The sequence below is a fragment of the Spinacia oleracea genome, chromosome 2, assembly GCF_020520425.1.
Source record: "Spinacia oleracea cultivar Varoflay chromosome 2, BTI_SOV_V1, whole genome shotgun sequence".
Classification (NCBI taxonomy): Eukaryota; Viridiplantae; Streptophyta; class Magnoliopsida; order Caryophyllales; family Amaranthaceae; genus Spinacia; species Spinacia oleracea.
Window position 1 is genome coordinate 42,127,196 of NC_079488.1, and position 10,593 is coordinate 42,137,788.

A 10,593-nucleotide genomic window follows, 5' to 3' on the forward strand; every position below is an offset into this window, starting at 1 on the left:
TGTGGGAAAGAAGGATGGTACTTGGAGGTTATGTGTGGATTACAGAGAACTTAATAACAGAACTGTGAAGAATAAATTTCCTATTCCTATTATAGATGAATTAATAGATGAGTTAGCAGGATCTACCATTTTTAGCAAACTGGATCTCAGGGCTGGCTATCACCAACTGAGAGTTAGTGATAAAGATGTGTACAAAGCAGCTTTCAAGACACATGCAGGTCATTTTGAGTTCTTGGTGATGCCATTTGGGCCAAATGCACCTGCATCCTTTCAAGGGTGGATGTATAGTGTATTCAAGCCATTGTTAAGAAAATGTGTATTGGTCTTTTTTGATGACATCCTAGTGTACAGCAAGACTAGAGAAGAACACTGGCATCATTTGGCTCAAGTGTTTGAGCTCATGAGGCAACACAGCATGTTTGCTAAAGCTAGCAAGTGCAACTTTGCTATGGAAAAGGTGGAATACCTTGGGCATTACATATCAGCAAGGGGCATAGAAACTGATCCTGGAAAAATATCAGCTGTAGAAAGTTGGCCAGTTCCTCATTCAGTTAAAGAGTTAAGAAGTTTCTTGGGTTTGGCAGGATATTACAGAAAATTTGTCATGCATTATTCACTCATTTGCAAACCCTTAACTGATTTGTTGAAAAAAGGAGCATTTGCTTGGTCTGATCAGGCTCAACAAGCATTTGAAAAGCTCAAACAAGGGCTTATTTCAGCCCTTGTATTAGATTTACCTGACTTTACTAAAACATTCATAGTTGAAACTGATGCATCTTGTAATGGAATTGGGGCTGTGTTAATGCAGGAAGGTCACCCTTTGGCCTTTATTAGTAGAACTTTGGGTCCCAGGTGGCAGAAACTCTCTGTATATGAGAAAGAGCTCTTGGCTATAGTGTTTGCAGTTCAGAAGTGGGAGCAATATTTAATGAGTGCACATTTTGTTATCAGGACAGATCAGAAAAGTTTGAAATGGTTGTTGCAGCAGAAAATTTCTACTCCTTTTCAACAGTTTTGGCTTTCAAAGCTAATGGGATTTGACTATGAGATTCAGTATAAATGTGGAAAAGAAAATGTTGCAGCTGATGCTTTATCAAGAGTACATGGATCAGCATTACTTTGTATGCAATCTCTGTGGTTAGCTCAGATTTGACAGACTTGATTAAAGCAAGTTACACCATTGATGATGGATTAATTAGTGTTCTTGCTACTTTACAACAAACGCCTTCAGTTGGTCACTATACTTTAGTGGATGGACTACTGAGGAGAAAAACCAAGATTGTGTTGGGTCCTGATGATGTTTTGAAGACAAAGGTCATCAATTGGTTACATTCAGAACCTGAGAGTGGTCACTCAGGAAGGGAACTGACTTTAAGAAGGGTCAAGAATCTGTTCCACTGGAAGGGAATGACAAAGGATGTGAGAACTTTGTTAAACACTGTAAAGTGTGTCAAGCAGCTAAATATGATACATCTGCAAAACCAGGGCTACTGCAACCATTACCTATACCAGAAGCTGTGTGGATGGATATTTCTATGGATCATCACAGGCTTACCTAAATCAGCTGGTAAGGATGTTATCTTTGTGGTGGTTGATAGATTAAGAAAATACAGTCATTTTATGACTTTGTCTCATCCATTTACTGCTATCCAAGTTGCTCAGTCATACTTAGATCATGTTTTCAGATTACATGGGTGGCCTAGAAGTATTGTTAGTGATAGAGATCCCATCTTTTTAAGTCAGTTCTGGAAGGGGCTTTTCAGTTTACATGGAACATCTTTTCTGGTGTCTTCTTCCTACCACCCAGAAACTGATGGCCAAACTGAAGTGGTTAATAGATGTCTAGAAACTTATCTCAGATGCATGTGTAATGAGAATCCCAAAGAGTGGCATGCTTGGTTGCCTTTGGCTGAATGGTGGTTTAACACTCATTTCCATTCTGCAACACAACTGACCCCATATGAAGTGGTGTATGGTCAACCACCCCTTTTACATTTGCCATACTTGCCTGGGGGTTCAGAAAATGCAGAGGTTGACAGGAGTTTACAGAGGAGAGAAGCAATGCTCACTCTTCTCAAATCCCATCTTGACAAAGCCCAAACCAGAATGAAACATCAAGCAGATAAACACAGGTCTGACAGAGTGTTTCTGGTGGGTGATTGGGTATGGCTGAAGTTACAATCTTACAGGCAGCAGTCAGTTCAACATAGAACCAATCAGAAAATTTCAATGAAGTATTATGGTCCATTTCAAATCATAGGTGTTGTTGGCAAGGTGGCTTATCAGTTGAAATTGCCACAGGAATCTAAGATTCACAATGTTTTCCATGTGTCACAGCTGAAGGCTTTTCATGGAAAATCCCTATTGCTACACATATTCCTCAGTGGTTTCAAGGGAAAAATGCAACCACATTGTATAAACCTTTGGCTATATTGGACAGTCGAGTACTTGACTCCCAACATCCACCTGTGGTGCAATATTTGGTGCAGTGGGAGAATTTTCCCCTCCATGAATCTTCTTGGATAAATGCTGCTGAATTTGAGGCCACATTTCCAGCCTTTACTTTACCTTAAACTTGGGTCAAGTTTTTCAGAACAAGGGAGGTATGATAAGGATTAAATAAGTCAACATCTTGGATGTTTGACTTTAGGCGCCAATTTTGGTTAAAAAGTTGTTATAACTGATTTTGCTGATGTGGCAGATTGGTTGTAGTTAGTTACAGCTGATTCTTAATGTCAGCAGTTGTATAAATAGATGATCAACTTCATTGTATGATTCAATCAATTACATAATAAAATCACAACTTCCTCCTAATTCTCTAATTCTGTTTCCTCATTCTAAAGTCTTCTTTCTCTCTTCTTTCTTCTAATCTTCTTCTCTTCTGTTCTGTATTCTTCTCCTCCTCTTCTGGAAATCGATTCTATCAGCTGATCTTCACCTTGGAGATTGGTTAACAGTGAAGGAGATAACCTTCCTGTATCACAGGACGTTCCATTGTTAGATTCAATTTCAAAATAGGAGGTTTATTAGATTCAATGTCTTCGCGTATGCGGACGAACCAACTAAAACACTCTCTTTCTCTTTTTCTTTCTCTCTCTAATTTTTTTATTTTTAATTTATAGTTTGGAGGCTTGGGTTAAAGAGGAGCAGTTTTATTGAAAGTAGGAGGAGCAGTTCTTTGCTGGGTAGGTTACTGGTAGTTTGATATTACATGAGTTTTTATTTGTGTTTTGTTTTTTTATTTAAATTTAAATTAAAATCTATTTGAATTTTGGATATTAGGGTAGTTTGATCGGATTTGGCGGGAGTCTATGAAATTGTTGGATTTGGGTTTTGGAGGCCTCACAATAGCCAGAGACTTTTTTTATTATTAGTAGGATTTTTTGTCATTTAACACCTTAAAAAAATTAGTTTTTGTAATTAAACATCTTATTTATTCTTTATTATACTTAAACACCTTAAAAATCTAAAAAATTATAAATCAACACCGCTTAACGATTTCCATAAGAAAAAAACGTTGATTTTTAACCATGCTATAGCTTCCATAGCATAATTTGATGGTAGAAGGAGTTGTTTACCACCATATCATGCCTTGGGAACTTTAGCATAGTTAAAAACTAATGTTTTTTCTAACAAAAATCGTCAAGTGGTGTTGATTTCTAATTTTTTTTGTTTTTTAAGGTGTTTAAAAACAATAAAAAATAAGTAAGGTGTTAAATTACAAAAACTAGTTTTTTTAAGGTGTTAAATGACAAAAAATCCTTATTATTATATAGAATTTTTATTTTTATTTTTATTTCTCTTTTTCCTTTTCTTTTTCTTTTTCATTTTCTTTTCTTCCCTTTTTCATTTTCTTTTCTTCCTTTTTTCATTTTCTTATTTCTTTTAATTAATTTCAGATTTTATTTTCATTTTTTTCTTTTCTCTTTTTTTTTAGGCTTAGAGTATAAATAGTCATTGGAGAATATACAAATTTAGTTTATTTTTAGTTTCTAATTTTCTAGGGTTTTAGTTAGTTTTTGGAGAGAGAATTTGAGAGAAACATGGGTTGAAATTGAATTTTGAAGAATCAAAGATGGGGAACTTGATGATTTGGAGATTTCCATCATTTAATCAATGAGATGTTCGTTACTCTTCTCTCTTCATTTATTGTCTTATTTATTGTTTTATATGTTTCTTGATTAAATTAGTTTCATGTTTAGTTTTATAATTTAATCATGTTATTAGTTATTAAAGTCTTTAAATTTAGTAAAACCCTAACCCTAAATTCCTCTTTTCTTAAAATAGTATTTTGAAAAGTGGGTTTCTTCTTCCTCTCTCTGGTGGCGCGCGTTAGGGTGAATCTACTATCGTGCACCCATCACCATTAATGGGTAAGAAGAAGAAATCTGCGACCCGTTCTTCACCTCAAGCTAGTGGTACCGCTCTGGAACACAATGCAACCCAAAAAAATACAATTTTAGGCCATAATTCAGCTCTACCTCAACCTCAAGCAACAACCAGTTCTGCTTCCATGGAGACGTCTAGTGAGTTGATTTCTTCTCCTCTGGTTCATGCTAGTGCTGGTTTAATACCTATTGAACTCCATAATACTATCTTGCAATATCACCATTCACTTGGTATCCCTACTTCCACTATGACCCAAAATGAGCCGTTAGTTTCAAATCTGGAGGGGGGTGGGTTTGCTAGTCGAAATAGGGGAGTGTCACAGGAGGGTGAAGAGGTTAATGAGAGGATTAGAAGTTTGGCTGTGCAACTTGAGGAAACTTTCTGGTACAAAGTAACTAGATCGGGGAACCATTCAAGGTGTTGTTGGTAGTCAGCAGGTTCAAAGAAGGTTGAATATGCAGGGCCCTCCTGTGGTGGCTCCTACTATAATTGTTCCTACCTAATCCAGTTTGTTCCAACGTTCCCCACTGACTAGTAAGGGAGCATCTCTTCAATTTGTTGCCCCAATTTTGAAGGAAGGGAAGAAAATGGCACAATTACAAAAAGTTGAGGTTGATACCATGACTGAGAAGTGGATAAAGTCTCTGGTGATGTATATAGTGCGTGAAGTTCCTACTATTGCATCTATTAAAACATACATTGCTGCAAATTAGAGTCATTTCAGTGCCCCTAGTGTTTATTTGCATGATGATGGATACTTTGTGGTACATTTTAGTTATATTGAAGAGAGAAATGAAGTGCTGTGTGGTGGACCTTATACTTTTTTCAATAGACCAATAATCATCAAACCCTGGGCTCCTGATTTCAACTTCTATGAGGAAGTTCTTAGGGTCATTCCTCTGTGGATTAGGCTTCCTAATCTGCCACTTAACTGCTGGAGTTGTGATTCATTGAGCAGAATTGCTAGCTTACTTGGAGTTCATGTGTGTGCTGATGATTGTACCACTAGGCAACAGAGGGTGTCATTTTCTAGAATTTTGGTGGAAATGGATGTCACTGCTGAACTGGCAGAACACATTTGGGTTGAAGACGTCAGTGGCAATCTGTTTAAACATAAAGTTCAGTATGATTGGAAACCCACATACTGTTATAAATGTCAAATGCCAGGGCATAATTGTGAGGGAGTAAACTACTCTCACCCTCAACCTACCAGGAAAGAACCACATAGAGTGAGGAAGGTTTGGGTTCCCAAGAAACAACAAGCTCCAGCTGCTGTTGCACCCACACCTATCTCTACTCCTTTGAACCAACCAGTTACAACTACCCACTCTGGTGCTGATGCAGGTTGGAAGGTTGCTACTAAAAGTACTTGGAACAGGGGAGTGCCTGTACCTACTAGCAACACCTTTTTCACTTTGGTTGAAGATGATTCTAATACACATGATATTGATGATGACTTTGATGAGGATGTTGATGTGGGCCAGCAAGAGGATGAGATTGTGCTTCCCCCAGATCCTTTATGTTAAGCCTTTTCACTTGGAACATAAGGGGGATGAATTATCCCTCTAAGGTTACTGAGGTAAAAAAAATTATAAGTCAGTATAATATTACTATTATAGCTTTACTAGAAACTAGAGTTAAGAATAGTAAATTCCAGAATATTGTAAAGAAATTTGGCACTCAGTGGACTTGGGAACACAACTATCTCTTCTGTAGCAGGGGTAGAATCTGGTTGGGGTGGCAACCTGGCTTAGTAACAGTTAAAATTGGCAAAATCCATGAAAAATTTATCCATTGTGAGATCCTTGACTCACAGGGTGACTTTGTTTTCTATTTTACTATTGTGTATGGCTTGCACACTATTGATGACAGGAAGCAGCTGTGGAATGATATTAGTAGAATTGGGATTGGAATTGGGAATGTACCATGGCTTATTTCTGGAGACTTCAATGCTATTCTTGATGTTCAAGATAGAATTAATGGAGCTCCAGTTTCATGGGCTGACATGAGGGACTTTGCTGGTTTCATGGATAATTGTAAGCTATTTGAACTGAGGAGTAGGGGTCACTTTTACTCTTGGCATAGAGGTGGGGATTCTACTAAAATTGCTAGTAGAATAGACAGATGCTTGGGTAATACTGAGTGGATGAATAACAAGAGTGCTATCTGTTCTGAATATCTCAACTCTTCCCTTTCTGACCACTGTCCTCTCCTCATCAAATGCATTCCAGAATTTAAAGGAGGTGGAAGACCTTTCAAATTTTTTAACTATCTTGCTGACCACCCTAATTTCCTCACTATGGTTGATCTTGGCTAAAAAAATGATGTCCATGGGTATGTTATGTTCACAGTGTGGGAGAGACTGAAACTGGTCAAGGCAATGCTTAAATCTCTACACCAGCAAGAATTTAAAGGGATTTAGGAGAAAATTACTCAAGCCAGGGCTCAGCTGGATATTATTCAAACTCAACTTCAGAACTCTCACTCTGATTCTTCCCTTTTGGTCCAGGAACAAGTTTGTGTTTTACAGTTGAAGAAGTGGTTAAAAACTGAAGAAAGTGCTTTGAGGCAGAAGTCTAGACTTCCATTGCTGAAAGATGGAGATTCCAACAATAGTTTTTCCTTTGCTTCAGTCAAAGAGAAACATAGGGTCCACAGAATTGTTGAACTTACTGATGCTACCAATAACAAACTGGTGAAACCTTCAGACATTCAGAATGAGATAGTTTACTTTTATGCATCCCTTTTGGGATCTTGTGCCCATAATCTACCTATGATTGATATTCCCACTATGAGGAGTGGACCTCAGCTGAGTTATGAGGATAAATCTTATCTATGTTGCCCAGTTACTAATGCAGAAATTGATATGGCACTGAAGGGTATTGGGGATCGCAAAGCACCTTGTATTGATGGGTTGAATGTTGTGTTTTTCAAGAGAGCTTGGCCAATTCTTAAATGTGATATCTATGCAGCAGTGAGAGAATTTTTTGACAAGAAAATTTTGCTGAAACAAATTAACTGCACTTCTATTACTCTGGTTCCTAAAGTTCCAAATCCCACCAAGATCAAGGAATACAGACCAATTGCCTGCTGCACAGTACTGTACAAGATCATTTCAAAAATTCTTACTGCTAGGCTTCAAAGGGTGGTGAGCTCTGTTGTAAGTGAGTGCCAAGCTGGATTCATACCTGGAAGACATATTGCTGACAATATTTTGTTAGCTACTAAGCTTGTTAAAGGCTACAACAGGAAGCACCTCTCACCTAGATGTATGATCAAAGTTGATCTTAAAAAAGCTTATGACTCCATTGAATGGAGTTTTCTCAGGTGTGTTATGACTGAATTGGGTTTTCCCACTGTGTTCCTGGATTGGATATTTGCTTGCATTACTTCTGTTTCATGGTGTTGGCATGAAAGACATGTATGGCATGTTGCGTTTAACTTTTAGGAGATTAACGCTTGAATTTCTGAGTTCTTTGTGGTTAGAAAAGAATGGTTATAGGGATGTCACTAGTGTGCACTTTCGATTGATGAATCGTGATGTCCATTTAAGCATTCAGGATTTTGGTAGGGTGTTTGGCCTATCGACTGAATACAGTAGGAGGTTGGGAGTGCCCATAATAATTGTGAGATGTGGAGAAAATTGACCGGGAATAGTTCACCCCCTAGCATGCAACACTTGCATGCTTCCTGGATTCAATACCCCGTCCCCATTGTGTTTTACAGGTTCTTGGGATTCACTATTTTTGGGAGGGAGGAGAACCAAAACATTAGGAGCACTGAGTTGGAAATCCTAGGTGGTTTTGTGCTGGAGGGGGAGGGAAGATACAGGATGAATTTTGCCCACTACATGGCTTCCCACCACATGGCTTCACACCTCTATTCGGTGGCCACTAGTACACATAAGACCCGCATTACCATTGGTGGGTTAATCACCCACATTGCTATGGCCACGGTGAACTTTGTTGAGGCCAAACAGACACCGGTGTTGGGTAGTAACTTGCTAGACTTGGGTTATTTTGCTGGCCTCCGCCGCCTTCAAGGCGAGCATGGGTTATTCCGCCTGGGTTCCATGTACTGAATGTTTGATGGGGATAGACTTTTTACCTTGCATGACTCACAGGGCCGCACCCGCTTTAGACCCGGCCAGGCACACTACCTATTTGTGGGAGAGCACATAGAGCATTAGCAGGAACCCGGACCCCAACCCGAGCCACAGTCAGAGCCCCATCAGTTTGAGCCCGAGCCCCGTACCTACTTTCGGATGGGGCGTTGTGAGAGTGAGGGGAGGCTACAGGGTGGCCCAGCTCCAGAGGGGGAGCAACGCTCTATTGAGGAGCGTTTGGACAGGCTCGAGATCAGATTTGATCACTTTGAGATTGATCACCAGGGAGCTATCACTAGAAGAAAAAAGCTCAAGTGCGGGCTCATTTTAAGGGGTTAAGTGCGGGCTTTTACATGTGCAGCACATGGCTTGCCCGCACTTGATGTTTCTCAAGTGCTGCCAAAATATTGGCAGCACTTGATACTTCAAGTGCTGCCAATTTACAAAATGAGCCCGCACTTGACAAATTTGGTGCTGCCAATTTTGCAATATGAGCCCGCACTTGACAAAGTTTGTGCTGCCAATTTTGAAAATGAGCCCGCACTTGACAAATTTTGTGCTGCCAATTTTTGAAATTAGCCCGCACTTGACATAAAAATGTGTAGCACAAGCATAAAAAAGAGCCGCACTTGATATATAAATGAGCCGCAATTGATCTAGAAATTTGTTATATAACTGATATCCCTGCTACATATATTATACAATTAGACCACGCCCACTAGTTAACCTCCATGCATCACATAAAAAAAGTATCAAATTATATAGATAATTAAATTAAATAGTATACAATTATAAATATAAAAATTGATTACATTACAATCCTGTGAAAAACTAGCATCCATAATCTAAGATTCACTACAAGAAAATATCAAAGACGATAAATGGTAATGAAATTTGCCAACTTTTTCGAACTTCATTTATCTACTCAATGGTAAAAGGCTGCTCCCTCGGATTGTTGAATACCTAAAGAAGATCGATCATCGAGAAAAAAAAAATATGTTAGTTATATTATAAATATTGTATGGTACATTAAAGTAAGACATAATTTGCTCACAACAATGAAATAATGAACCTTATAATAATAAAAATGGCTTATTTCTCTCCTCACTTTCAACTAATGAACCTAAATAAGTATTTTAAACCTTTGGATGTTTTATATACTTAGTTTTATGTTTCAAATACTCATTCTCACCTACTTTGGTCATGTTATACACATTTAAGGCTCATTTGTTCATTATAGTTCAAATTTTGACTAAAATGGCTTATTTCGCTCCTAACTTTTCCACTAATTTTAAACCATGTACATGTTTAATACACTTAGCTTTATGTTTCAAAGACTCATTATCACCCACTTTGGTGAAGTTATGCACATTTCAATATACTTCATATTTTGACTAAAATGGCTAATTTCGCTCCTAAATCTAAACTAATGAACTTAAATAAGTATTTTAAACCCTTTACATGTTTAGTACACTTAGTTTATGTTTCAAAAACTCATTATCACCTAATTTGGTCAAGTTATGCACATTTAAGGCTCGTTTGATCACTATAAGTCACATTTTGAGTAAAATGACTTATTTCGGTCCCAACTTTCAACTAATGAACTTAAATAAGTATTTCAAACCATTTACATGTTTAATATACTTAGTTTTATGTTTAAAAGGCTCATTCACCTACTTTTCTCATGGTATGTACATTTAAGGCTCGTTTGATCATTATAGGTTACATTTTGACTTATTTCGCTCCTAACTTTCAACTAATGAATCTAAATAATTATTTTGTGTCATTCACATGTTTAATATATTTATTTTTATGCTTCTAAGACTCATTATAACCTCATTTGGTCAAGTTATGCACATTCAAGGCTTGTTTGATCATTATAGGTCACATTTTGACAAAAATGGCTTATTTCGCTCCCAACTTTCAATTAATGAACCGGAAATAAGTATTTTAAACCCTTTACACGTTCATTGGACTTATTTAAGGTTTCTAAGACTCATTGTAACCTACTTTTGTCAAGTTATGAACATTTAAGGCTAGTTTGTTCATGTAGGTCATATTTTGACCAAAATGGTTTATTTCGCTCCCAACTTTCCACT